Source organism: Mesocricetus auratus, unplaced genomic scaffold (assembly GCF_017639785.1).
Source record: "Mesocricetus auratus isolate SY011 unplaced genomic scaffold, BCM_Maur_2.0 Super-Scaffold_100037, whole genome shotgun sequence".
NCBI classification, from domain to species: domain Eukaryota; kingdom Metazoa; phylum Chordata; class Mammalia; order Rodentia; family Cricetidae; genus Mesocricetus; species Mesocricetus auratus.
The window spans coordinates 5,055,027-5,082,441 of record NW_024429215.1 but is presented as its reverse complement, the minus strand read 5'-3'; the positions used below and the strand labels follow the sequence as shown (position 1 = coordinate 5,082,441).

At 40.9% G+C, this 27,415-nt stretch overlaps 1 pseudogene; it reads left to right on the top strand.

Moving 5' to 3' along the window:
• The first annotated feature begins 13,129 nt into the window (after window positions 1–13,129).
• On the top strand, window positions 13,130–14,841 carry LOC101835657 (annotated as a pseudogene).
• Window positions 14,842–27,415: the final 12,574 nt, after the last annotated feature.

Sequence of the window (27,415 nt, the reverse complement as noted above, 5' to 3'; positions counted from 1 at the left end):
TCCACTCCCAGCGACCCAGACATTTGGGTTCTAAACAGACCTGATGCCAGAGTATCATCAGGAATTTGAGGCATTTTCCCATCCCTATTTTCAACTCTTGACAAAATTCACAATGTAGTTAATCATTCATATGTTTAGACTATCCAGGATTGCTGGCTATGCGTAGACCTCTGGGCCTCATTCTACATAGGGAAAGGAACTAACAATTACCCAAGCAGTTACTCATAAAACACATGGTATCTGGGGAACCCCAAATTAATATTAGAGGACTTAAGGGGCTGGAATTTGTGGTATATCTGAAACTTCTAATCCAGGCACTTCCTCTAATTCTGATGCCTGCTAGTCTGCCTTTATGGTTGGCTCATCTGGACTCCAGCAATTTTATTGTACCCTGAGACTACGTGTCAAACATGTACTAATGGTTTCACTAGTTGTGTCACTTCTGATGCTTTGTATAATTGGGCAAAATACATTTTTATAGGGATTTTGGACTCTCACGAAAAGCTATTCCTCCTACTCCTTGTTGGAGTTTCATAGCCTTCCAAACAGCCTTAGGTGCATCAGCCTTTATCAAGGGATACAGAAAAAACTAATTAGAGACAGACTATGACTTCACAGAGAGTACCAAGAGTTGAGTGACCCACCCCTCCATCTGAAAAGCCAAGTCTCTAGGCTGTAAGCCCTGAAAGAAAACCCATGGCACTCCCAAACACAACTCAACTGCACTAGCCATTCAGCTGGAAAGCCATAATCTACGAACCACACTATGCCCACAAACCCACCCATCCTCCTTGACCTTAGAAGTTCCTTGAGACACAAACTGGGAGTGCACAGAGAAGACCTAAAGGTAAGTGACCATCCCCAGCTGCTCAGCCCAGTCTCTAGGTCCTGGGCCAGGGAAAAAAATCCCAGGCCCCTCGCTTACCCCCCTTAGCCACTCTAGCAGGTCAATGGGCAAACAGTCTGCAAGCAGGCTGCTCCAGTAACATCCCATTGGAACTTGTAATCTACAAATCCCACTTTGACCCAAACCCACCATCCCTGGAGACCTTAGTGGCTTCCCAAGACACAGACAGTGACTGCGCAGAGTGAACCAAGAGTAGCTCTCTGAGAAAGAGAGGGCAATATTACAATGATTGGACAAAGATCCTGTACCAACTGGAGGAAGAAATGGGCAGGCACCAATGCAAGAATACACTGGACAACCTAAAGAGTACTATGGCAGCACGAGAACCTAGTGCCCTTACAACAGGAAGAACTGAACATTCTAAACCAAGAGAAGCAGAAGAACATGACCTAAAATATAACTTTATAAAGATAAAAGAATCCCTTAAAGAGGAAACGAAAAATTCACTTAAAGAAATGGAGGTAAAACAAAAATTGGAGTAAATGAATAAATCTCTCAATGAACACAAAGAAAACCACTAAAAACAATCAAACAGGTAAAGGAAACAGTTCAAGACTTGAAAAATGAAATGGAAGCTATAAAAGAAACACAAACTGAGGCGATTTTGGAAATGGAAAATCTGGGTAAACAAACAGGAATTAGAGAATCAAGCATAACCAACTGAATAAAAGAGATGGAAGAGAGAATTTCAGGTGTTGAAGACACACTAGAGGAAAGAGATTGTAGGAATGAACCCCACAAAGCTATCCACCCATGAGGGCAGGGACAACTAAATTAGCACAGGTAGAGATAAAAGGAAGCAAAAGGAAAAAGGACCTCCCTTTTTGGAAGCCAGCCATGCTTCTAACTCCTAGCTTGTATGACTCTCTCTCTCTCTGGTAAATAAATATATTGGATCGGCTATCATCATTACCTGGTGTCAGGAGTGGGATATGAACCCACGCCTCCATTCGGAGACCAGAAAGAAAACAATTTGGATTCTTCCACATATCGTGAGACAAACACCTATTTTTGGAGTTCTTGCCTTCTACATGGATGCAAACAAATCAGGTAAGGCAGGGTATAAATCAGGAAATATAAGTAAAGTAGTTCAAAGCCCTTACAACTCTGTACAAAAGGCAGAGTTATATGCCATTCTCATGATATTTAAAGACTTTACAGAGCCTCTCAATATAGTCACGGATTCTCAGTATGCAGAGAGAGCTGTCTTGTACATTGAGACTGCAGAATTTGTTCCTGATGGCACAGAATTAACCTCATTGTTTTTACAATTACAGGAAACCATCAGCAACAGGATTCATCCTATATATATAACACACATCAGATCCCATACAGGTCTGCCAGGTCCTCTGGCACAAGGCAATGATGAAATTGATCGTTTATTAATAGGTAATGTGTTGGAAGCTTCAGAATTTCATAGGAAACACCATGTTAACAGCAAAGGTTTAAAGAAGGATTTTTCTATCACCTGGCAACAAGCCAAAGAAATAGTAAGAAATTGCCCCAATTGCTCATTCTACAATCAAACTTCATTACCAGCAGGCTGTAATCCTAAGGGTATTCACAGAAATGAACTTTTGCAAATGGATGTATTTCACTTCCCACAATTTGGCAGTTTGAAATATGTACACCATATCATAGACACATTCTCAGGCTTCCAATGGGCTACTGCCCTCAGCTCTGAAAAGGCTGATTCTGTTATCACACACCTCTTAGAGGTGATGTCTGTTATGGGTATACCTAAAACAATAAAAACTGACAATGCTCCAGCATATGTCTCCAGTAAATTGGAACAATTTTTCAAATATTATAATATAAAACACGTAACTGGTATACCTTACAAACCCACAGGACAAGCAGTGGTTGAAAGATCTAACCAAACCTTAAAAGATATGCTTCATAAACAGCAAGGGGGAACAAAGATCCCCAAACACAGGTTACATAATGCTTTGCTAACATTAAATTTTCTTAATGCTAATGAAAAAGGACAAACTGCAGCAGAAAGACACAGAACTACAGAGAAGATTTCTGAACTGAACCAACCAGTGTATTTTAAGGATGTTATGACCTCAGTCTGGAAAGCAGGATATGTGTTACATTGGGGAAGGGGCTTTGCTTTTGTTTCCACAGGAGAAGAAAACCTTTGGGTCCCATCAAAATTGATTAAGATTCGATCAGAATAGAAGACGTCTCAGGAGGAGGAAAGATGATGGCTCATCTACAAGGTCTGCTATGTACAAGGAGACCTCATAAAAGGAAAGAGAAGTGTTCTGTTTGTGTCTTTACAGGAAAACTTAGTTCTGAACAGCGAAAAAATACTAGGTATATGGATACCTAAAGAAGAAATGATAGCTACCCAGAGGACCATCAAACATCCAATAATACAACGTGGTATAGACTGGACTAAAAAAAGTTCCCTCATCATATAATAATCAAAGCACTAAACATACAGAATAAATAAATAAAAGTAAGAGGTGCAAAGGAAAAAGCCAAGTAATATATATGCAGACATACAGAATTACACCCAAATTCTCAATAGAAACTATCCTGCAGACACTAAGAGACCTTGAATGCCAGCACGGACAACTATACCCAGCAAAGCTTTCAATCACTATAGATGGAGAAAACAAGATATCCCATAACAAAGCCAGATTAAAGCAGTACCTATTCACAAGTCCACTTACAGAAAGAAGGGAAACTCCAACTCAAGGAAGTGAGCTGCATCAACAAACACACAGGCAACATATAACCTCACACTATCAAGCCATAAAGACAGGAAACATACACAAACACTACTACTGAAAAATAACAGGAGTTGACACCTACTGGTCCTTAATACCTCTTAATATCAGTGTACTCAATTGACCTATAAAAAGACACATGCTAACAAAATGTATATGAAAGCAGTAGCCTCTATAGTCTAGGTTGAAGTCAGGCATGGTGATGCTTCCAAAAGTTCCTTTATTGTACAGGGTTGTTTTAGATATCATGGAATTTTGTTTTTCCATGTAAAGTTGAGTATTGTTCTTTCAAGGTATGTGAGGATTTGTTCTGGGATTTCAATGGGGATTGCATTGAATCTGTAAATTGCTTTGGGTAAGATTGCCATTTTTACTATGTTGATCCTACCTATCCAAGAGCTTGGGAGATCTTTCCATATTTTGATATCTTCTTTCTTTCATTAAAGACTTAACATTCTTGTTATACAGGTCTTTCACTTGTTTGGTTAAGGCTTTTTCTGTTCCTGTCCTAACTTCTGCCAGTGATGAACAACAATGCCAAAGTGTAAGCCTAAGAAACCCTTTCCTATCCAATTTTCTTCTTGGTCATGGTGTTTGCTCACAGCAATAGAAACCCTAAAACAATCCCCAAGACCAATCACTTCTCTTATTAGACAATGAGTCTGCATTGCAAATTTTGTCTTTCTATTGCCCTCACTGATATGACAAATTAAGGCTAAATATCTTAAGAGACTCTTAATGTCAAATGATGTTTTACACTTGGACATTTTCCTCTTCCACTATCTCTGAACTCATGAATGACTCCCCAACCAATTTTCAGCAAGGGCACAGTAATGCAACTTTCTCAATAATATATTCTCGTCCTATGTTAATTTTTAGTAATTTCCCACTCATTGTCTCAAATCAGATCCCCAAATACATATACACACATTTCCCTCTTCCTTTGTAGTGTTCAGTGTTGACAGTTAAATATATGTACATTCCTTCTATGTGTGTGTCCCTCCAATTATGGTAATATGTACATGGGATAATTACAACTGATTGCTTTTAAATACCAGCTTATATTATTAGCTATCTTTATCAGTCTGAAAATTTTCAAGCAGAATTGATTCATGCTACTCCTTAAACCTGAAGACTTAAGAATGCCCAGAAAATTCCCTTATTAGTCATTATGACCATTAAAGTGGACAGATGAACACATCAGAAATATGATGTAAGCATGTTAACATAGTAAATTGTCAGAGAATAAAAAAATGTAGAATATAAACATACACAAACCTCAGCGAGTGTATTGATAAAGCAAAGATTTAGTCTCAATGTCTAATTCTAACACTTCTGCCCAAAAATCTACAGTGGCTAACACAGCCAACACTTGGAACTGCATTCTCTTTCTCTCTTGCTCTCTTTCTCTTCTCTCTCTCTCTCTCTCTCTCTCTCTCTCTCTCTCTCTCTCTCTCTCTCTCTCTTTGACACACACACACAGGTCACTAATTTTCAGTAACATCATAGCTCATTGCTTTTTACAGAACATCTAGAATTGCCCCCCAAATACTGGGTCAAATTTTATTATATAATCCTTCTCCATTAGAACTAATATGTAAAGCATACAAATCCTGAGGAGTCCTCAGACATGACAGGGAAGTTGAGGATACTCCCAGTAATAAATATTGAAAGTGAAATTAATAGAAGCCCAAATTATTCTTCCTTTTTAAAAAAGGAGGAATCGAATAGATTTTACATGTGCCCTGGCAGCAGATGGGAGGTGGGAATAAGAGGCATCAGGCGTGGGTGAGGAGGAATGGAAAGAGAGAGAGAGAGAGAGAGAGAGAGAGAGAGAGAGAGAGAGAGAGAGAGAGAGAGAGAGAGAGAGAGAGAGAGAGAGAGAAGAGACAACTAGAATTGGAGGGCCCTGGGGGAGCAATGTGAAAACTGGTGTAGTAGAAACTCTCAGGATCCTATGACGGTGATCCTAACAAGCAGTTCTAGTAATGGGAAACCAGATATCTTCTGGAACCAGGCAATTTCCAGTGGTGGGACTGGACAACAACCCAGCCACCAAGCACATCCCACCTGCAAGATGTGCTGGGTAATAGAGACACAGAAATGTGGGAGTGGTCAAACAATAGATGGTCTAATTTGAGGTCCAAGACATGAGAGGGAGCTCTTGCTGGACACTCCTTTGATGACCAGAAACTAGAACATGAACAACTCAGATACATAGGATAGAAAAATTCAATAAAACGATTCCTAATGATACTATATTTTACTCATATATCAGTATCTAACCCAACAGACATCAGAAATGCTTCCTCCAGCAGCATATGGGAGCAGACGCAGAGACCCACATCCAAACATTAGGCAGAGAGAGCCGAAATTGGAGATCTTCATCAGATGCTTTCTCTTGGAGGTCCAGGATTCCCTTGGAAGAGGGGAAGGAAAAATTGTTGGAGTCAGCGTAGTTGAGAACACCAGAACACAGACCACAGAATCCACTAAGTGGGGCTCATAGGCACTAACAGAGACTTAAGTGTCAATAATATAACTTGCATTGATCTGTGCTATATCCTCAGAATACATGTTATGGTTGTTACCTTGGTATTCTGTGTGATTTCCAACAGTAGGAGTCTCTGAGTCTTTAGCCTGCACTCGGTGTCCTTTTCCTCCTACTGGGTTATCTTGCCCAACTCTGATTACGATTTGTGCCTAGTCTTACTGGATCTTGTTAAGTCATATTTGGTTGATAACCCTGGGAGGCCTGCTATTTTCTGATAGGAAATGAAGGAGGAATGGATGCAGGAAAGAGAGGAGGGTATGTTGGAGGAGTGGAGGAAGGGGACACTGTGGTCAGGATATATTGTATAAAAGAAAAAATAGTTTAAAAAGGATTAAAATACTGTAGTGACAATGCAAGGATTTCTAATAGTTAGTGTAGTATATTCCAAGGGCCAATTAATTCCCCATCCACTTCAGAAGACACAGTAAAACCTTAATATTTGAACATCAATGTTCCAGGATCATGGGGTCTACATTATCTTCTGTAAGAGAACATGAATTGTTGATTCTTTGTTACAATCACACTGAAAAAAGATTCTAGATATATTTTGTGGTTTATGACCTCCATAGACTTGTGTTTGAATGCTTGGGCCATAGTGAGTGACACTACTATGAAGTATCACCTTGTTGGAGTACGTGTGGCCTTGGATGAAATATCCCACTGTTGGGGTGTGCTTTGAGGTCTTTTATACGCTTAAGCTATACCAAGTGTGGTACACAGTCTCTCTTTTGCTGCCTGTGGATCAAAATGTAAAAATCTCAGCTGCTTCTCCAACACCATGTCTGCCTGCAATCCACTACATGATATCATGTTTATAATTAACTAAACCTCTGAAACTGTAAGATACCACCTCAGTTAAATGCTTATCTTTATAGGTGTTACAGTGGTCATGGTGTATCTTCACAGCAATAAAACCCTAACTAAGACAGTATATAAATGGGTGAGTTCATTAAACATTCATTTTAAGAATGCCATGCCTTCATGTAAATTAACCATCTAATTCCCTCATTGAAATTTTGGGTTTGTTCTTGTTGCATCCCAGTTTAGATCCTGAAACTGTTTTTAATATTATCTCTGAATTCCAAATTGTGTTATACATTCAATTAGAAGTATCCTAAAACCAGGTTCATTTATTAGTGTGTAAAGAAATATGGAACTGGCGTCTACACATTTTATGTCCATGAAGTCATAGCAACTGTGGTTATATGTATAAAACTTCAAAGAGATCAAGAATGCGAACGTGTATTAGCATGGAAAGTTGATTATCTCATGATGCTCACACACTGTTGAAGGTTTGTCTTTCTTTTATTCTTCTCTCATACATTACATCCTGACTGCAGTTTCCTTTCCCTCCAGTCCTCCCAGATCCTCCTTCATCTCCTCTCTCCACAGGATCCACTCCTCCTCAATTTCCCTTAAAAAATTTTCAGGTGTACTCTGGATATCCATGAAACATAGCCAAAAATATACAATAAGACAAAGTACAAACCTTCACATCAAGGCTGTGTGATGCAACACATTAGGAGGAAAGGAGTCCTAACCCCAGACACTCCCGCTGTTGAGAGTATCATGAAAATACTAAACTAAACAACCTTAAAGTATATTCAGCGAACATAATTAGACCCAGATGGGGCCCATGCTTGTTGTTGCCTCTGTCTCTGTGAGTCCCCGTGAGGCCGGCTTAATTGGTTCTGTGGACCATGTATTTACTCCTGGTGTCATCAAACCTTCTGGCTCCTACAATAAGTCCTCCCTATCTTTCTCTGGGTTCACCTAACCCTGTCTAGTGTTCTGCTGTGTGTCTGTGCATCTGCTTCCATCAACGGCTGAATGAAACCACTCAGATGACAACTGGGCTAAGCACTGACCTATGAGTATAGCAGATTATTATTAGGAGTCATTTAATAGACTTACTTTTTCCAGTTGTGTTTGGTTCTACCCTGGGTCTCTGGGTTCTCCTGGCTCTGGTTTCTGGCCATCCAGACAGTGTCAAGACTGGCTGCCCTCTCAGGGCATGGGTCTCAAGTTGTACCAGTCATTTCTTGGCACTCCCACAAGTTCTGCATCACTTTTACCAGAATATCTTACAGGCATGGCCGATTGTAAGTAAAAGTATTTGTGACTGTGTTGATGTACCAGACCCACTGATAGGAGGCTTGCCCAGTTACAGAAAATGACCAGTTCAGGCTCCTTCTCCCCCATTACTAAGAAACTTATTTAGCATCACCCTGAGATTTCAGCGGGTTTCCACCATACTAGTTTTCTATATCTTTCCTTAAATGGCTGCCAGTTCCAGTAAACTCCGTCTCCATCTCTCCCACTCCATCTGATGCCTCTTCTTCCCATTCCCACACACTCATAGTACACTCAAAATACATTCTATTTCTCTTTCCCAGGGGATTCATGCATTCCTCCTGAGCACTCCTTGTCACTTAGCCTCTCTGGGTCTGTGGATTATAGCATGATTACCCTTTACTTAACAGTTAATGCCCATTTGTAAATGAGTACATAGTATGTTTGTTTTCTTGGGTCTGTGTTACCTCACTCAGGATAATCTCTTCTAGTTCCATCGACTTAACTGCAAATTTCATGATAGCTGAGTAGTATCCCATTGTTTATATGTACCACATTTTGTTGTGTTATCTATGACACAGTGGTTGCACCTGAACCTACTGCTGCCTCTGCAGCCACAACTGCCTTGCTTCTGAGGCCACAACCAGGGGGAGCCTACAGTTCCCACTGCTACCACCCCTGCCACAGCCTCAGCAGCCTCCACATAAGGAGGCAAATGTTGTTTTTGACTGTATCATTTTATTTTACTAATAAAAACTCAGGAGCCAGATGCTGGGGTGAAAACCTGCTAGCTCAGACAGGCAGGGAGAGCAGCTAACTGGCCTTCCTCCTCGGCCATTGTTTCAGAAAGAGAGCTTTCCTATGCCCACATCTGAAATAAAAGCTCCTTCCAGTCAGCTGGTAGCTTGCTCCACCTTTTGACTTATTGAATATTGTCTTTATTTTATCCTATTTGAAATAAACAGAATACTGTTGGATTAATGGTGGATAATAAGGCTGAGTCACATCACAACTAAAAGCAGGGTTTTCCAGTAAATAACACAGTCTCGGGGTACACAGTGTGACCAAATATCCCACAACAGCATTTTCTTTATCCATTCTTCAGTTAAGAGAAATCTATGTTGTTTCCAGGTTCTGGCTATTATGAATAAAGCTGCACTGAAGTTGTACACGTGTTCTCGTGGAACGATGGAGCATCCTTTGGGTATATGCCCAAGAGTGGTAGAGCTGGATAAATCAATTCCAAATTTTCTAAGGAATTGCCATATTGACTTTCATTGTGACTGTATGAGTTTGCACTGCCCCACCACCAATGGAGGAATGCTCCCCTTGCTCCACATCCATTCCAGTACTAGCTGTCACCTGTGTTTTTCATCTAAGTGACTCTTACATGCATAAGATGGAATCTCAAAGTAGTTTTGATTTGCATTTCCCTGATGACTAAGGATGATCGACATTTCTTTAAGTGTTTCAGCTATTTGAGATTTGTCTATTTACAATTCATTATATAGATCTGTACACCCTTTTATTTTTATTTTTTATTTTGATATGTTAATGATTGGTTTCTTAAGTTCTCTATATATTTTGGATAATAGCCTTCTGTTGGTTGTGGGTTGGTGAAAATATTTTCCCAATCTATAGGCTGCTATTTTGTGCTATTGATGGTGTCCTTTGCCTTTTAGAAACTTTTCAGTTTCATGAGGTCCTCTCTGGCTCCTACAGTTCTTCCTCCCACAGGGTTCCCCAAGCTCCACGGGGAGGGACCCAACAAAGATTTCCATTTCAAGCTCTCTAGTAACCTAATATTTGGCTTTGCATCTCTGCATCCAGTATAATCAACTGCCTATTGAAGCCTCTCTGATATTGACTGGGCTAGGCGCCATCTATGCATATAAAAGAATATAATTAGGAATCATTTTATAGATTTTTTCCTATCCCAGGTCTCTGATGTATATACTCTTTAGTTCCTGGTCATCGAGGCAGCACCAGGCATGGGCTCCCTCTTATGTTAGGGTCTCAAATTGACCAGTCATTGGTTGGCCACCCCCAAAAGTTCTGAATCTCCATTTCCCAAGCATATCTTGCTTGCATGAAACATTTCATATTGAAGGTTTTGTGTCCCAGCACTGTAAACTTTTCCTGGTTACAGAGGATGGCTGGTTGAAACTTCATATCCTACACCATGAGAAGTTCTTGCTAGGATCACCCTCATAGAATTTTGGGAGGTTCTACTGAGCTAGGTTTCTACATCACAACCCTCATCCCTAGATTGCCCTCCTATTCCAGTTTTCTGTTCCTCTGTTCACTCTCTACCTGATCCCTCCTGGTCCAGTTCATACCTGCCCCAATCCACCCATAAACTTTATTCTAGTCCCCTTCCCACAGAGATGCATGTATCCCCCTTCGGACCCTCCTTGTTACTCAGCCTCTCTGACTGTGTTCTTTAGCATGATTTTATTTACTTAAAAGCTAATATTCACTTATGAGTTAGTCTATATCACATTTGTCTTTCTGGGTTTGATTTATTTCAGGATGATTTTTTCTAGTTCCATCCATTTGCCTGTAAATATTATAATGCCATTTTTAACAGTGCATACTGTCCAAAGAGCCATGGATTCGAAACTGAAAATCCTATGCCTCTCAATGCAAATAAGCCAGGTCAAGTTCATGACTCCATGCACTTCTCAAACTCTGATTTTTTTAGTTCATAGATTATGCATGATGAGCCTCAGAAATGGTGAAGTGTTGCAAGAGATGTGAATAATTTAGAACCTCTTGGTACAAATGGCTGAACAAAACCTTATAATATAAATTATTGAATCGTATAATATTCTTTACTACAACTCATGTCTTACAAGTAGCATCAGTGTTTTTGTCACCTGGGTTAGAGGTTCAACAGAAGAGAGCAAAATCACTGTGCAGTAATCAGAATGGTACCAAGATAATATTGCTTATTTTACTGGAAATAACATTAAACAGAGGTCACTACTAGTTTTCCATTCATTTTAAAAATAGAACAAGGTTCTGATATAACAAAGGGACTCAATTAAATGCAACCCAACCTCAAAATTGGGGTTTTACAGTCTTCAATTAATTAATAAAAATATCATATTTTTCAAAAGGTAAAAGAAGAAAGATCATGTGGGCGTCTTGAAGTACCTAACAGGCAGAGTTTCAGCTTAATTTCTATGTATCTTGCCTACTAGTTCTGATAGCAGCCATGAGTAATGACAAGAATTATATCATTTGCCGGGAATCTTGTTACAATTTGACCAATCATTCATACTGAATATCCCATACCTGGCAGTAAGTCTTGCGTCTCATCCCCAAAGCTTTTAGCCACAATGGAATCCTGCTATTCAGTCTCTGAACGTTTGGAAACCCTGTCTTTAGTTATCATCGCAAACACGAACACCACCTTCAATGCCTCTGCCTCAAATGTACTATGCTTGTCACATTCCTTATTCCCCATCAACACTAAGTTCCGGCTCCTCAGTCCCAGGTATATACCAAACTACTACAAACACACTATGTATTTGTTATACTTATCTGTGCTTGGAAAATTAATTTTTATAGTTTTTTAATTTTTATAAATAACTTACCTGTTACAAAGATAGTTTACCCAGCTAAGTCACAAAACCATCAACTCAAGATATCCAAGTCACATTTTATTAATAAAACAAGTAAAAACTGATTTGCCAATCTTCACACATAACTGCAGAGAAAGCGAAAAACAAGGCCTTCTTTTAAAACAAGACGCATCAAATGTATGAGGTTTGGCGTCTGGTGTCTAGTGACCTGTGATTGCCATATTTCTTTTCATATCCATGATGCAAAGTCTGGAAGCCAAGACTCTGTTGACCTTTCTGAGGATTATCTATAATAATCCTGTTTATTTAAAACATAGCCTCTTTTGAACATTTACACTGGGACAATTTCCTATCTTCTGCTATATTTTTCAGCACTTCCATTAGCTCCATTGTAAGCATGATAATTTCATAATTCTTTTTAAATGCATACTGTTAGATTTTCTTGATTTCATTAAGTTATATACATTCCTGATCATATGAATATTTGATTTCCTTACAAAAATATATCATCAAATGAAAAAGATGTCTGAGGTTGCTTCAGTGTTCAAGTCTGCTTGTTTTCTTTCTTCTTTCCAGCATTTTCTTCACTTGTCCTAAAGATGACTATGTTTCATAATGACACAGAATGCACCAAGTCGGGTTTAGAAATGGACTGTGCCAATGGTACAGCAACTACACTCCTTTCCAAGAGGATGAAAAGGGTTGGTTCTGCTGCTGTGGTTACTTCTGAAACTGAACATTCCCAAAGAGAATCTCCATGAAGTTCTGTGGGCTACCACACATGTGGCAAGATGTCAGTGGGATTAAATAATATTTGTCTGAAGCTGCTGAAGAAGACAAAACAACATATTTGGTCACCAACTGCTAAGGTCAGTGTACAGTGTGACCCACCAACATGCTGGCAGTGTTTCCTGCAAAGTACCTGCAGCACCTGCTTGTCTTCTCATAGCGTTGGCATCCATGGGGACAAAGGGCAGGAGCAGGAGAGGACAGTTATTTGTGTATAGTTTCATCTCATTAATGCTTTTTATCTTATGGCATTTCTTTTCTCAGTAAGGCTTAAAAAGGAACATGATTGTGCCTCCTAAAAGAGAAAAAGAACATTAGTTAATAAAAGTCTATTACACTATACATATAAGAAAATAATGAAGAAATCACTTAAAGCAGACATGAGAGATCTGTATCGCAGAGAAGGCTTGGGGGAGCTCACTGCAGATTTGTACAGACAATGCATACTACTTTCTTTTTCACCATTAGACCATAGATGCTGGCTTCACAGAAACATATGTCTTCAAATTCAACACCACATCTTGGATTTCACCTAGGCAGCAAAGGGACATCAAACCTCTCTCAACGAATTTCCAGGTTTAATCCTATTATGGTAACCTTAGCCCCAAACATACAGACTGGTTGTAGTACTCCTACATCTTTGCACATACATGGTGTACCTCCACCTGTACTTAAGAGTTCACAGGCAAATTCTATCTATATTAGACCTTATATTACAACTCCTAGAGGTACACCTCAACAGACACAGCAGCACTCTGGCAAGGTGTCTCAGTTTAATCCCATGGCAAAGGATCGGATGCAGGGTAAGTAGCAAGCCTATCAACCTTTGCAGCCTGGTCCATGGACTACTTACCCTGCACCCAATCCCTTGCCACATACCTCAACCCACAAGCTGAATCAGCAGGGCCATCCAACCTCTCATGTCTACATGCCTATCAGTTCACCAACTTCTCCACAACTGCCACCAATTCATTCATCTGGCAGCTCAGTCTTCTGCCCATAGCCAACATAACGTCCAGAAACATACAGAATATTTCTACAGGACCTTGATAAAAAACAGATCAAAATCAAACTTGAACCCCTACAAAGGAACAGTTCTTCAAAATTGGGTTCTTCTGGACCTCAAACTGCTAGCACTCCCTCTATTGGTCAATAGTCAGACCTTAAATAGAAATCACTCCATTATTTACATGGCTGCCAGTCCTCCAAGTACTGATGAAATGATCTCGCATAGTCAACTTCAGGTCTATATTTCATCCAGTCCCACCACAGGAGATGAGCAAGGCATGCGGAATCAACCTACACTCTTCATAGCCACAAACTCTGGGGCATCTACAACCTCCAGAAATATGACTGGGCAAGTGAGCTTGGGTCCTGCCTTCATCCATCACCAGCCTCCCAAAGAAAAGCCAAGTATTAGGGAGTAGCAACATCTCATTGCATGGTGGTCACTCAACCCAAAACAAAATATACTTTCAAAATTACTGTTTCTCCCAATAAAGCTTCCCCCACCCAGTTTCCCCAGGGGTGGTGCCCCTACCTTTGAGCTTACAAATCTTCTAAATCATCCTGACCATTTGTAGAAACTGAGAATATTCAACAATCACACACCCTGCTTTAGCACTTGTGCATAGAATAAGCGGAGCACAGAAACTGAGTATGAGATCTGATGCTGCCGCCTACACGCAAGCTCTGCTGCCGCCTACACGCAAGCTCTGCTGGTGCACCAGAAGACCAGGATGGAACAGCTTCCGGGAGAGCTCGAGATGCAGAAGAAAAAGCTGGATAAACTCAAATCTGAGGTCAATGAGATGGAAAACAATCTAACTCGAAGGCACCTGACTAGATCAAATTCCATATCCCAAATACCTTCCCTCGAAGAAATGCAGCAGTTGAGAACTCCAGACAACTCCAGATTGACATTGACTGCTTAACCAAAGAAGCCGATCTATTTCAAGCCCGAGGACCTCATTTCAACCCCAAGTGCTATTCATAATTTTTAGGACAATACTCGATTTGTAGGTCCTGTGCCACCAAAATCCAAAGATCAAGGGTCCACAGTCAAAGCATCAAAGATTCAGGAAACCGAGGAAGAGGAGGGGCTCAGTGGAACTGCACTGCCTGTACTTTTTTGAATCACCGGCTTTAATCCGCTGTGAGCAGTGTGAGATGCCTCGGCATTTCTGACCCAAAGGCCCCGTGTCTCCACTAAAACCACATCTAAAAGAAAGTCCTCTCTCTGCCATCGGGGAAATGTTTCACTGTTACATAGGATTTAGTCCAGTCGAAGATGTGACAGGACGGTGGCGTGCTGTCTTCAGTGTCAGTCCACAGAGCTAATAAATACCTCAGTCAAATGTCCTGGGCAGTAGAATTTCATCACGTCAAAGATTATCTGGGAGAATTCATTTTTACAGATCTTCAAAGAAATAGTATTAATAGAAAATTTAAGATGACTTCTATCCTCAGTAAGTCTCTTGGAAATTCCTTCATAACTTCACTGAAAACAAATAGTAACCTGCTGAAACAATTCTATTTACAAGCATGGGGCACTGAAGTCACCCACTAGCATCGTGTGAGGGTCAATATGTGATTTTAACTATATTAGTGTTTCTTTTATGAATTTGGGTGCCCTTGTGTTTTTTTGTTAATATTAAGAATTGCAATGGACTCTTAGTAGATTTTTCTCATTTGATGTATGTTGTTTCTTTCCCTATCTATTCTGAATAGTTTTGAAATATAGATTGTCAGATATTAAAATGGTTACACCAGCTTGCTACTTAGATTCATTTGCTTGGAATACCTTCCCCCTTCCACTTAGGTGATGTCTTAGTTAGGGTTCCTATTGTTGCAATGAAACACCATGACCAAAAAGGAAGTTGGGGAGGAAAGGTTTATTTGCCTTATACTTTAGCCTGGCTGTTTATTACTGAATGAAGTCAAGACGGGAACTCAAACAGAGCAGGATACTGGAGGCAGGAGCTAATGCAAAGCCTGTGAGAAGGAACTGCTTACTGGCTTGCTTCCCCTAGCTTGTTCAGTCTGCTTTCTTATAGAACCCAGGACCAGCAGCCCAGAAATTGCACCATACACCATTGGCTGAATCCTTCCTCACTGATCACTAATTGAGAAAATGGCTTACAGCTGGATCTCATGGAGACATTTCTTCAAGTGAGGCTCCTTCCTCTCTGATGACTCTAGCTTGTGTCAAGTTGATACACAAAATCAGCCAGTACATAAAAAAAATATAAACTAAAGCATAGCACTGAGTATGGGTCTTTTCTTAATTCACTTTCAGCAGAATGATAATTTCTTTCACATATGGATAATTCATGTACCAAAATGTAACACAGGCTGGACCCCAAAACTCAAATAAAGTCAAAAAAATCAGCCAGTATAGGTTATGTCTATCCTTGATGTTAAGGTGTGATGTTTGGATGTAGCAGAAGGATAAATCCTGTTGGTGCATCTGTTGTTATTCTTGATTTAACGGAGGAATTAAGACAACTGATGTGTTGAGAGATATTAATGAGTGTTCATTGATTACTTTTGTTCTTGGTGTATGTGACTGTATCCCCTTTTGATTTGCTGGCCTTGGAGTATTTATTCCTTGTGATTTATTGGATGTGGTTAATCTTATGTTGGAGCTTACCCTCCAACCTATTGCCTCCTTACCTATTGCCCTCTGCATGGCTGGTTTTGTGGGTAGATATTACTTAAAATTGTTTTATCATGGAATAGCTTATTTTATCCATGCATTGTGACTGGAAGTTTTGCAAGCTATAGTAGTATGGGCTGGCCTCTGTGATCCACTAGCATATTACTTCTTAAAGCACTCACCAAATTTCCTCACCACCCCAACATACCTAGATCTTTTGCTACCATCTCCTCTCTTCACCTTTCAGGGCTCCTTCTTTGCTTCTCAGGTGAGCAGGTCTGGGTGAGCAGTGTGAGTCCTGCATATGGGAAAGACTTTCTTCAGAAAGCACCTGGTTTTCTAACACTGTGCTCAGTAGATAAAGAGAAAACAAAATGGAGGGGTATAGAAACTATTTCCTACTAGTCAAACAGACTGAGAAGAATGGTATTGAGGGAGCATTTTCACATTGTATAGCTTGAGTCCCACTTCTAATCAACAGTCCATCAAAACTCAAGGAGTGAGATGGAAGTGTAAGATTGTGGGGACAATATTACACACAATTAATAGTAAAACAAAAATGAGAAAAGCCTAACACTTCCCAAAAGGACACTACTCATGAAGAAGGCAGGAAACCTCATGAAAGCATTTTTCCTTTGAGAATTTTACTGAACTGTATGAGATGCTGGGACTCCCTCATACATAGCTCAAACACATGTGCAGTAGTTTACAAAGGAATCCTGAGGATGAGTACAAAAGCTGGGCATAGTCATTCAGGTCTTTAATCCAAGCACTCTGGAGGCAGAGGCAGGCAGATCTCTGTGAGTTCCAGGAGAGCCTGGTCTATAAGTGAGTTACCATGCAGGTAAGGGTATGTAAACAGAAAATGTCTGAATAAAAAAGAAATAACCCAAAAATAAAAATGACCTCTTTACTTACATCACAGAGTGTATACATCTCAAATGGAAAGTTAAGGGTAAAATTTTACACAGCAAAGGTTAATACTTACAATCATATCTGTGGAGCTTCCAAAAGCACATTAAGTGGTCCAATCATATCTTCAATCAATCCTTATAACATTAATATCTAACAAACCCAGGGAAGGCCAAGAAAACACAAGCAGACGAATAAGGAATTAATGGGACAATGCAGGATGTGAACATTGCATTATATGAAGGTAGAAAACCCAGGAAATCCCAACCTGAGATGATGTGAGGAAGGAAAGAATAAATTAAATAATAACTCAAGGAAAAGCCTGTGCTCTAGGATGGAGGAGGGAGAACTAAGTTCGGGGCTTGAAGACAAAGCAATGGAATTGATTCACTCAATCAAAGAAATGACAGATGAAAGAAATGAACAAAAGTATAGCTGCATTCTGGCAGCAATATTAAAAGACAAAAATAAAATTCAAGCCTGGAATGGTGGGGCAAAGCAGGTCTCTAATGTTAGCATTCGGAAGGGTCAGGCGGGAAGATCTATGTGAAGTGGAAGCTGTCTTGGTCTCCTTACTATGTTACAGGCCAGGCAGGGCTACATAGTGAGATTGCCTCAGAAACAAATGAAAATTCCAAGGCCTACTTTCTACATTGACATTAAACTCCTCTAAAGTATGACCTCTGACAGAAAGGTAGCATAAATGTTAGGAGTCTGATTGTCCTGGTTTGAATGAGAATCACCCATAGACATGAATTTGAACTCAAAATCTCCAGTTATTCAAAGCATTTGGGGAAACTGTGTTGCTGGAATATTGTTAAATAAATTTATCACTGGGGGAATAAGTCATCTTTTTTCTGTCTCCCTCCTTAGGGATTGTGGTTGAGGATGTCATCAGCTTTCTATTCTGTCAACATGGCTTCTTATTGTCCAACCTCCCTGCCCTTATGTACCCTTATGCCTTTGGAAGAATTAGCCAAAGCAAGTTTTTTCTTATGTATGTTATCATGCATATGGTAGTTTATGAAAGAAATAGATGAATAATTCCTATAGTCAACCAGTGTCTGACTCGATTTAAGGCTCCATCCAGAGACAGCATTAATATCGGGTACACAACTGTAGTTTATCAAAAAAGTTCCAACGGCAAATTTCTTGATAAATACTTGCTTACGTTGAAAGAACAATGCTGTATTCAGTATTCGTCAGTGAATCTTCTTATCACAATGCACAGACAATATTAGTACATAAGACAATAATGGGCAACCTGAGATATGAAATGATGCTGGAGTGCACTATGCTAAGTGCAACATCTGTAACACCTTCTCCTTGACTCAAGGGCCTGTGATGTTAGATCAACCTGAAGCTTTTCTTCAGGCTCATGTATAGAGAAAGAATACAGTCCCTCTTCTAAGACCAGGAATATGATTGGCAGAGTCAGAATTGTCTGAGACAAGAGACTTCGGGAGGGAATTTTATCTTCTGACTCTCAGAACCCAAGTCTTCTCAGCTTAAGGTGTTGGGATTATCTGTCCCAAGGCTGTTGTATGCTTGGCCTCTGATGTCATGGAGATATCATGAGCTCCCCTTGTGCAATATGGGCTGACTAGATTCTCACTTCCTTCATCCCATTATAGTATAAGCTTTGTGGACTCCCATTTTTATTTTCATGCAAAACTGTATACAGTATGCTATTCTTTTTAATAAACTTTCTTGTCATAAGACAAAGATCATATAAGAACCCTTGAGCCCATCTTTTCTATCCTCTTTATTCTGATCAACTGTACCTTTCTCCTCACAAGCCTGTCCAGGTCCCAAGAATATCTTTGGAGATATAGTTGAAAGAATAGAAGAGCCAGAGGCAGAGTATGAGGAAGAATGCAGTGAAGAAACTTCTGGACCTGACCATACCACCCTGGTCATTGGCACAATGCCTAAGGAGATTCAGGGGCCAACAGTTCATCAGAGCTCAGATGTGCCTCAGTTTGGGACCTTCCCAGAATGTCTATTGACAGTTAACAACAGGTGGTGGAACCAGTTATGAGTTGCCCAGCATTCAGTAAGTAACCTTGCACCCATATTCAGACAGGTCTAGATAAATTCATAGCATTCTACTCAAGGAAAAGACACAAAATAAGGCCTGATGTTTTCATTCCTGGAATAGCATTCTGCATTATCGCTATAGAAACTCTCAATTGAGTCAGGTTTAGGTCAATCATCACAGCATCACAACTCTGCCCTCTCTGTACCTGGCTCCCTGATACCACTCCGTAGAGTTCGAACTGGACACACTCACTACCCCAAACACAGACGGAAAATTCTTTCAAGCGTTTAATGCATATGCTACCACTTTTGCTGAGTAACCATTTTGGACTGTTTACAAGAAGCAGAATGAAACAAGAATTGCTGAACACTCAGGGCACCCATTAAAATTGGTCAGGAAGCAGCACTCATCATAGGTGGTACACATCTTGTTTTTCCCACTGATTCATGAAACCAGTTTTCTGTCTGGAATCTCCATGTTATACACCCTTAGTCATCAACAAAATTCTCAGCTAATGTTCAATGAAATTCAGGCTCTGCCTAGTAAGTGTCCACACTCAAGGTCCCCACAGTAACAAACCCTGCAGACAATGCATCAAAAAGAACACAGAGACACAGTGTCAGTGGGGACTGAACTTACTGCAGCCAACATGCAAGTAAGTCAGGTATGCAACTTCTTCAACAATAACAAAAAAACTCAAATTCATATAAGGTTCAAATATATCACACATGTGCTTTTGTATGAAATAACTATGGTACATTCTTGCAATAATTAATAATTACTAAAGACTTTAAGAAAGTTGTTTAAAGAGCAATGGGCAATTTATGCAAAGCAAATGAAGTAATACAGATTATTGCAAGAAACACCATTGAGTAATTTAGTGAAGACAGAAAACAGATGTCATTCGAAAGAAAATATAGACAGAGCTTAATACTCTGCAGAAATACTAAATAATTATTTCAAAAGTCCTGCTGGGAAATGGGAAAACTAATTGCAAAGGAAACAGAATCCAAAAAATTACCCAAACCTACCAAACCTTCAAAGTTAGGAGATCAGGAAACAAACCTAAATGGAAGATTTTTTCCTAATTTTACAAAATGCTAAAATAAGAGTAATAAAATCCATGTAATAGTGAAATAAACAAACGAGTGATATAAATGGAATAGGGTTGCCATTGTTCACAAACATAGCAAAATAAATTATATTTTCCTTAGTACTCTTACATAGAAAGCCAATAACATATGCAATAAAATAATTTTGAGATTATTTACAGTACAACATTCCACAATTATTTCTAGGAAAACAATGTAGCAAATCCAATTTCATTTCCTATTTGGTTATTTGGATATATATAATCTGTATGTATGTATATCCTGTTTTTGTGTCTGTCAAAAGAAGGCAGATTTCCAGACCTGCTTTGTTAGTCATTGCATGGATGCTACAACTGAACTCAAGTCCTCTTCAAAAACAATATATGCTATTACCTTACTGAGCCATCTCTTAGATCCCTCTAAAAATATCATAATTTTTTTCTACCTTCCAGACCTCTCTGTCCTGCATTACAGATTTGCAGGTTGATCAGTAAGCCCAGCCTATGACAAAGAGATTCTTCTGAAAGCATCTAGATTTTGAACACAGGACTGCACTCTATAGATAAGGAGAAAACAAAATAAGATTCTACAAATGACACACAACTGCCATTTTGTCAGAATAATGAAAATATTTAGGGAATATTTTCAGTTAGAGCAATTGCTTTGAGTTTCTCTCCATTTAGTTTGATGTTAGCTGTTGGTTTACTGTATATTGCTTTTATTATGTTCAGGTACGTTCCTGTTATCCCTGATCTCTCTAGGACCTTTATCATGAAGGGGTGCTGGATTTTGTCAAAGGCTTTTTCAGCATCTAGTGAGATAATCATGTGGCTTTTCTTTCGCAGATTGTTAATATGGTGGATTACATTGATAGATTTTCTAATGTTGAACCATCCCTGCATTCCTGGGATGAAGCCTACTTGATCATGGTGGATGATTTTTCTGATGTGTTCTTGAATCAGGTTTGCGAGTATTTTATTGAGTATTTTTGCATCAATGTTCATGAGGGAAATTGGTCTATAGTTCTCTTTCTTAGTTGTGTCTTTGTGTGGCTTGGGTATCAAGGTAATTGTAGCCTCATAGAAAGAGTTTGGCAGTGAGCCTCCTGCTTCTATAGTGTGGAATACTTTGACGAGTATTGGAATGAGCTCTTCTTTGAATTTCTGGTAGAATTCTGCACTGAAGCCATCTGGGCCTGGGCTTTTTTTGTTTGGGAGACTTTTGATGACTGCTTCTATTTCATTAGGGGTTATAGGTCTGTTTAGATTATTTATCTGTTCTTGATTTAGTTTTGGCAAGTGATATCTATCCAGGAAATTGTCCATTTCCTTTAAATTTTCAAATTTTGTGCAGTACAGATTTTCAAAGTATGCCCTGATGATTCTCTTGATTTCCTCAGAGTCCGTTGTTATGTCCCCTTTCTCATCCCTGATTTTGTTAATTAGCATGTTCTCTCTCTGTCTTTTGGTTAGTTTGGACAGAGGTTTGTCTATTTTGTTGATTTTCTCAAAGAACCAACTCTTTGTTTCATTGATTCTTCTCAATGTTTTCCTGGTTTCTACTTGATTGATTTCAGCCCTCAATTTGATTATTTCCTGGCGTCTGCTCCTCCTGGGGGAGTTTGCTTCTTTTTGTTCTAGAACATTCAGCTGTGCTATTAATTCTCTAGTATGACTGTTCTCCAGTTTTTTCATGTGGGCACTTAGTGCTATAACCTTTCCTCTCAGCACTGCTTTCAAAGTGTCCCATAAGTTTGTGTATGTTGTGTCTTCATTCTCATTGAAATCGAGGAAGTCTTTAATTTCTTTTTTTATTTGTTCCTTTACCCAGGGATGGTGCAATTGTGCATTGTTCAATCTCCATGAGTTTGTAGGGTTTCTGCGATTTGTGTTATTGTTGAATTCTAATGTTAATGCATGGTGGTCTGATAAGATGCAGGGGGTTATTCCAATTTTTTTGTATCTGTGGAGATTTGCTATGTTTCCTATTATGTGGTCAATTTTAGAGAAGGTTCCATGTGGTGCCGAGAAGAAGGTATATCCCTTTGTATTTGGGTGGAATGTTCTATAGATGTCTGTTAAACCCAGTTGGGTCATAACTTCTATTAATTCTTTTGTTTCTTTGTTAAGTTTCTGTCTGGAGGTCCTATCTAGCGGTGAGAGCGGAGTGTTGAAGTCTCCTACTATTAGTGTGTGAGATTTTATGTGCATTTTGAGCTTTAGTAATGTTTCTTTCACGAATGTAGGTGCCTTTGTATTTGGGGCGTAGATATTTAAAATCGAGACTTCGTCTTGATGTATTTTTCCTTTGATGAATATGAAGTGCCCTTCTTCATCTCTTTTGATTGATTTTAATTTGAAGTCTAATTTGTTAGATATTAGGATTGCTACGCCCGCTTGTTTCTTGGGGCCGTTTGATTGGAAGATCTTTTCCCAGCCCTTTACTCTGAGATAACGTCTGTCTTTGGTGTTGAGATGTGTTTCTTGTATGCAGCAGAAGGAAGGGTTCTGTCTTCGTATCCATTCTGCTAGTCTGTGTCTTTTTATAGGTAAGTTGAGGCCATTGACATTGAGGGATATTAATGACCATTGATTGGTGATCCTTGTTTGCGCTTGATTTATTGTTAGTGAAGTTATTTTGTGTAGTTTCTCCTCCCTTTTTCTTTTAGTGTTTTGTAAAGTATGATTCTATATTGCCTGTGTCTTTGTGAATGTAGTTATCTTCCTTGGCTCTAGGTTTTCCTTCTAGCATTTTCTGTAGAGCTGGATTCATGGATACGTATTGTTTAAATCTGGCTTTGTCATGGAATATTTTGTTTTCTCCATCTATGGTAATTGAGAGCTTTGCTGGATATAGTAGTCTGGGCTGGCATCCTTGTTCCCTTAGCGTTTGTAGGACATCTGACCAGGATCTTCTGGCTTTCATCGTTTCCATTGAGAAGTCAGGTGTAATTCGGATAGGTCTGCCTTTGTATGTTACTTGGCCTTTTTCTTTAGCTGCTCTTAATATTTTCTCTTTGCTCTGTAGGTTTGATGTTTTGATTATTATATGGCGAGGTGACTTCTTCTTCTGGTCAAGCCTATTTGGTGTTCTGTAAGATTCTTGTACTTTCATAGGCATATCTTTCTTTAGGTTAGGGAAGTTTTCTTCTATGATTTTGTTGAATATGTTTTCTGTACCTTTAAGTTGAAGTTCTTCACCTTCTTCTATACCTATTATTCTCAGGTTTGGCTTCTTCACGGTGTCCCATATTTCCTGGATATTTTGTGTTAAGGATTTGTTGGTTTTGAGATTTTCTTTGGTTGACGATGCTATGTCCTCTAATGAGTCTTCAACACCTGAGATTCTCTCTTCTATCTCTTGTATTCTATTGGTGATGCTTGCATCTGTGATTCCAGACCGTTTACCGAGCTTTTCTATTTCCAGCATCCCTTCATTCTGTGTTTTCTTTATCGTTTCTATTTCAGCTTTCAATCCTTCAACTGTTTGAGCTGTTTCCTTAATTTTCTTGGTTGTTTTTTCTTGGTGCTCTTTAGATTCTTTGAGAGATTTGTTTATTTCTTGAATTTTTCCCCCATTTCATGGATTTTTTTGTTTGTTTTTTCTTCTATTTCTTTAAGGGATTTCCTCATTTCTTCCTTGAGGCTCTCCATCATCTTCATGAAATAATTTTTAAGGTCTGCCTCCTCTTCTTCATCTATGTAGTGCTTTTCAGGTCTTGCTGGTGTTGGATCCCTGGATTCTGGTGGGGTCGTGTTGGTGTTTCTATTGCTGAGTGATCTCTTATTCTGTCTTCTTCCCATCTCTTCTTCCAGTGGGTGCTGGTGGGGGCTTTCTGTCTCCACTGGTCTCCTTCTTTACTGCAGCTGAAGCTGAAGCTGGCCTCGCTGGGGTTGGGGTCTTGGAGGGGCTGATCTCTTTCCTGTGTGGGTGGCTCTTCTGAACCTGGGCTCGCTGGGTTGGGGTCTTGGAGGAGCTGATCTCTTTCCTGTGTGGGCGGCTCTTCTGGAAGCCGGGAGCGGCCCCGAAGATGGAGGGGGATGGGTGATGGGCGGGTGGTCCCAGCCAGAGACCCAATCTCACCTGAAGCTGGACTCGCTGGGTTGGGGTCTTGGAGGAGCTGATCTCTTTCCTGTGTGGGCGGCTGTTCTGGAAGCCGGGAGCGGCCCCGAAGATGGAGGGGGATGGGTGATGGGCGGGTGGTCCCAGCCAGAGACCCAATCTCACCTGAAGCTGGGCTCGCTGGGTTGGGGTCTTGGAGGAGCTGATCTCTTTCCTGTGTGGGCGGCTCTTCTGGAAGCCGGGAGCGGCCCGAAGATGGAGGGGATGGGTGATGGGCGGGTGGTCCCAGCCGGGGACCCTATCTCACCTGAAGCTGGGCTCGCTGGGTTGGGGTCTTGGAGGAGCTGATCTCTTTCCTGTGTGGGCGGCTCTTCTGGAAGCCGGGAGCGGCCCCGAAGATGGAGGGGGATGGGTGGTGGGCGGGTGGTCCCAGCCAGAGACCCAATCTCACCTGAAGCTGGACTCGCTGGGTTGGGGTCTTGGGGAGCTGATCTCTTTCCTGTGTGGGCGGCTCTTCTGGAAGCCGGGAGCGGCCCCGAAGATGGAGGGGGATGGGTGATGGGCGGGTGGTCCCAGCCGGGGACCCAATCTCACCTGAAGCTGGGCTCGCTGGGTTGGGGTCTTGGAGGAGCTGATCTCTTTCCTGTGTGGGCGGCTCTTCTGGAAGCCAGGAGCGGCCCCGAAGATGGAGGGGGATGGGTGATGGGCGGGTGGTCCCAGCCAGAGACCCAATCTCACCTGAAGCTGGACTCGCTGGGTTGGGGTCTTGGGGAGCTGATCTCTTTCCTGTGTGGGCGGCTCTTCTGGAAGCCGGGAGCGGCCCCGAAGATGGAGGGGGATGGGTGATGGGCGGGTGGTCCCAGCCGGGGACCCAATCTCACCTGAAGCTGGGCTTGCTGGGTTGGGGTCTTGGAGGAGCTGATCTCTTTCCTGTGTGGGCGGCTCTTCTGGAAGCCGGGAGCGGCCCCGAAGATGGAGGGGGATGGGTGATGGGCGGGTGGTCCCAGCCGGGGACCCAATCTCACCTGAAGCTGGGCTCGCTGGGTTGGGGTCTTGGAGGAGCTGATCTCTTTCCTGTGTGGGCGGCTCTTCTGGAAGCCGGGAGCGGCCCCGAAGATGGAGGGGGATGGGTGGTGGGCAGGTGGTCCCAGCCAGAGACCCAATCTCACCTGAAGCTGGACTCGCTGGGTTGGGGTCTTGGGGAGCTGATCTCTATATTCCTTATATTTTCATATTCTATCAAATCTGCATTGAATTCTGCTGGGACTAATTTCTTTCAGTTTGTTTTGTTTTGTTTGTATAACAGCCTTGGCTGTCCTGGAACTCAATCTGTAGATCAGGCTGGCCGCAAATTCAGAGATAGGCCTGCCTCTGCTTCCCAAGTGCTGGGGGAATTAAAGGTGTGCACAAGCACCAGCTTCATGGGACAAGTTTCTAAACAGCTCTAATCACAGGGGCAAACTCCACTTTCTTGAATAGGCAAGTGGTAGAATGGAGGAATTATAAATCACGGATGAATTTAAGTTTGAGGAGCCTTGTAATTGCCACAATAGCATGGGAACACGGCAGAGTATCCTTCTGTGACCATGCTGGCAACCATAAGACAAATGAAAAGACCTAAAATGTATAGACATGGGTAGATACCCACAACAGAATTTGAGAGCATGGCCTTATGCAGAGCAGCAGATAAACTAGTCTAACCCCTGGTTAGCTTCCTGATGCCCGTTTCCCTGTCCTGCAGCTTCACTGGGTTTCAGGTTCCCCCGCAGCACTGCTGACTGATAACTCTCAGACGCCACACAGGGTGTCCTGCAGCTGAGCGGAGCTTTCCTGTGCCGACAAGCTATTCAGATACCATGTGTTCTTTGTTTGGTTTTGAAAGAGGTAGATCCTAGAGGTCTCTCGGAGAACGCTGGGTTTTCCAGTCCATAATACCCTGGTTCAGGTAACAAAGCGCCTATAATCTAGATCTCACCATGCACTTGCATGGGTACTTCTGCCGCACGCTTTTTTTTTTTTTTTTTTTTTTTTGGTTTTTCGAGACAGGGTTTCTCTGTAGCTTTGGAGGCTGTCCTGGAACTCGCTCTGTAGACCAGGCTGGCCTCGAACTCACAGAGATCCACCTGCCTCCGCCTCCCGAGTGCTGGGATTAAAGGCGTGTGCCACCAACGCCCGGTGTGCATGGGTACTTCTGAAATGTCCAAGCCCACACAATCTCTGCTTCATTTCCCTGTCACTCCTTAGATCATGCGATTGCCTCAGCCTCAGTGATACCCCATCTGCCCCACTACTTTCTACATAGCTCAAGCCGTCAGGCTGGCCCAGCCTGCCCCACCCAGATCCCCAGGTGTTGCTACCATACACCAGAACTGTGTTTACAGATGAGTACAGAATGAAGAAAACAATATCGTATGAGGAGTACAGCAAGGTCAGACATCTTCAATGTACATAGGTCTACAAATTGACCATTGGAAATCTGTGATGACTTTCATATTATAATAATATAGTGTCATTGAGCAGAGGCATCTTGATCCACAGAACACCCAATACTGGCATCTTGGGCATCTGTTGAGCTGGTTGCATTCTCAAGATTGCTAAAGGTCATTTCACAAGACTAAATTTCCATTGTATCCTGCATTAGACTAATAGGCCTAATGCAGCAACAATTGGTACAAATTATTACAAGGTCTTTTACCAACAAGGGCCTTTCACCACCAAGAGCCTAAATATACTCAAGATTGAACTAACCATTTGCATTCATGTTTCAACAAATTCTAATACTGAATACACCAAATGTTCTCAAACAATACTTTTAGTTGAATATGACTATCCTCTTGTAATAAGACCCACAAAACACTTATGTAGTGGCATGGTTTTGTTCATTGTAACATGGTACCTTGTCTAATGTCTAAAACTTTTCAGTCTTGCTGTTTTTAGTATCAATACTCTAATATAGTACTTTGAAACTGGACTAAATACTTCACGTTTTCAGTACTT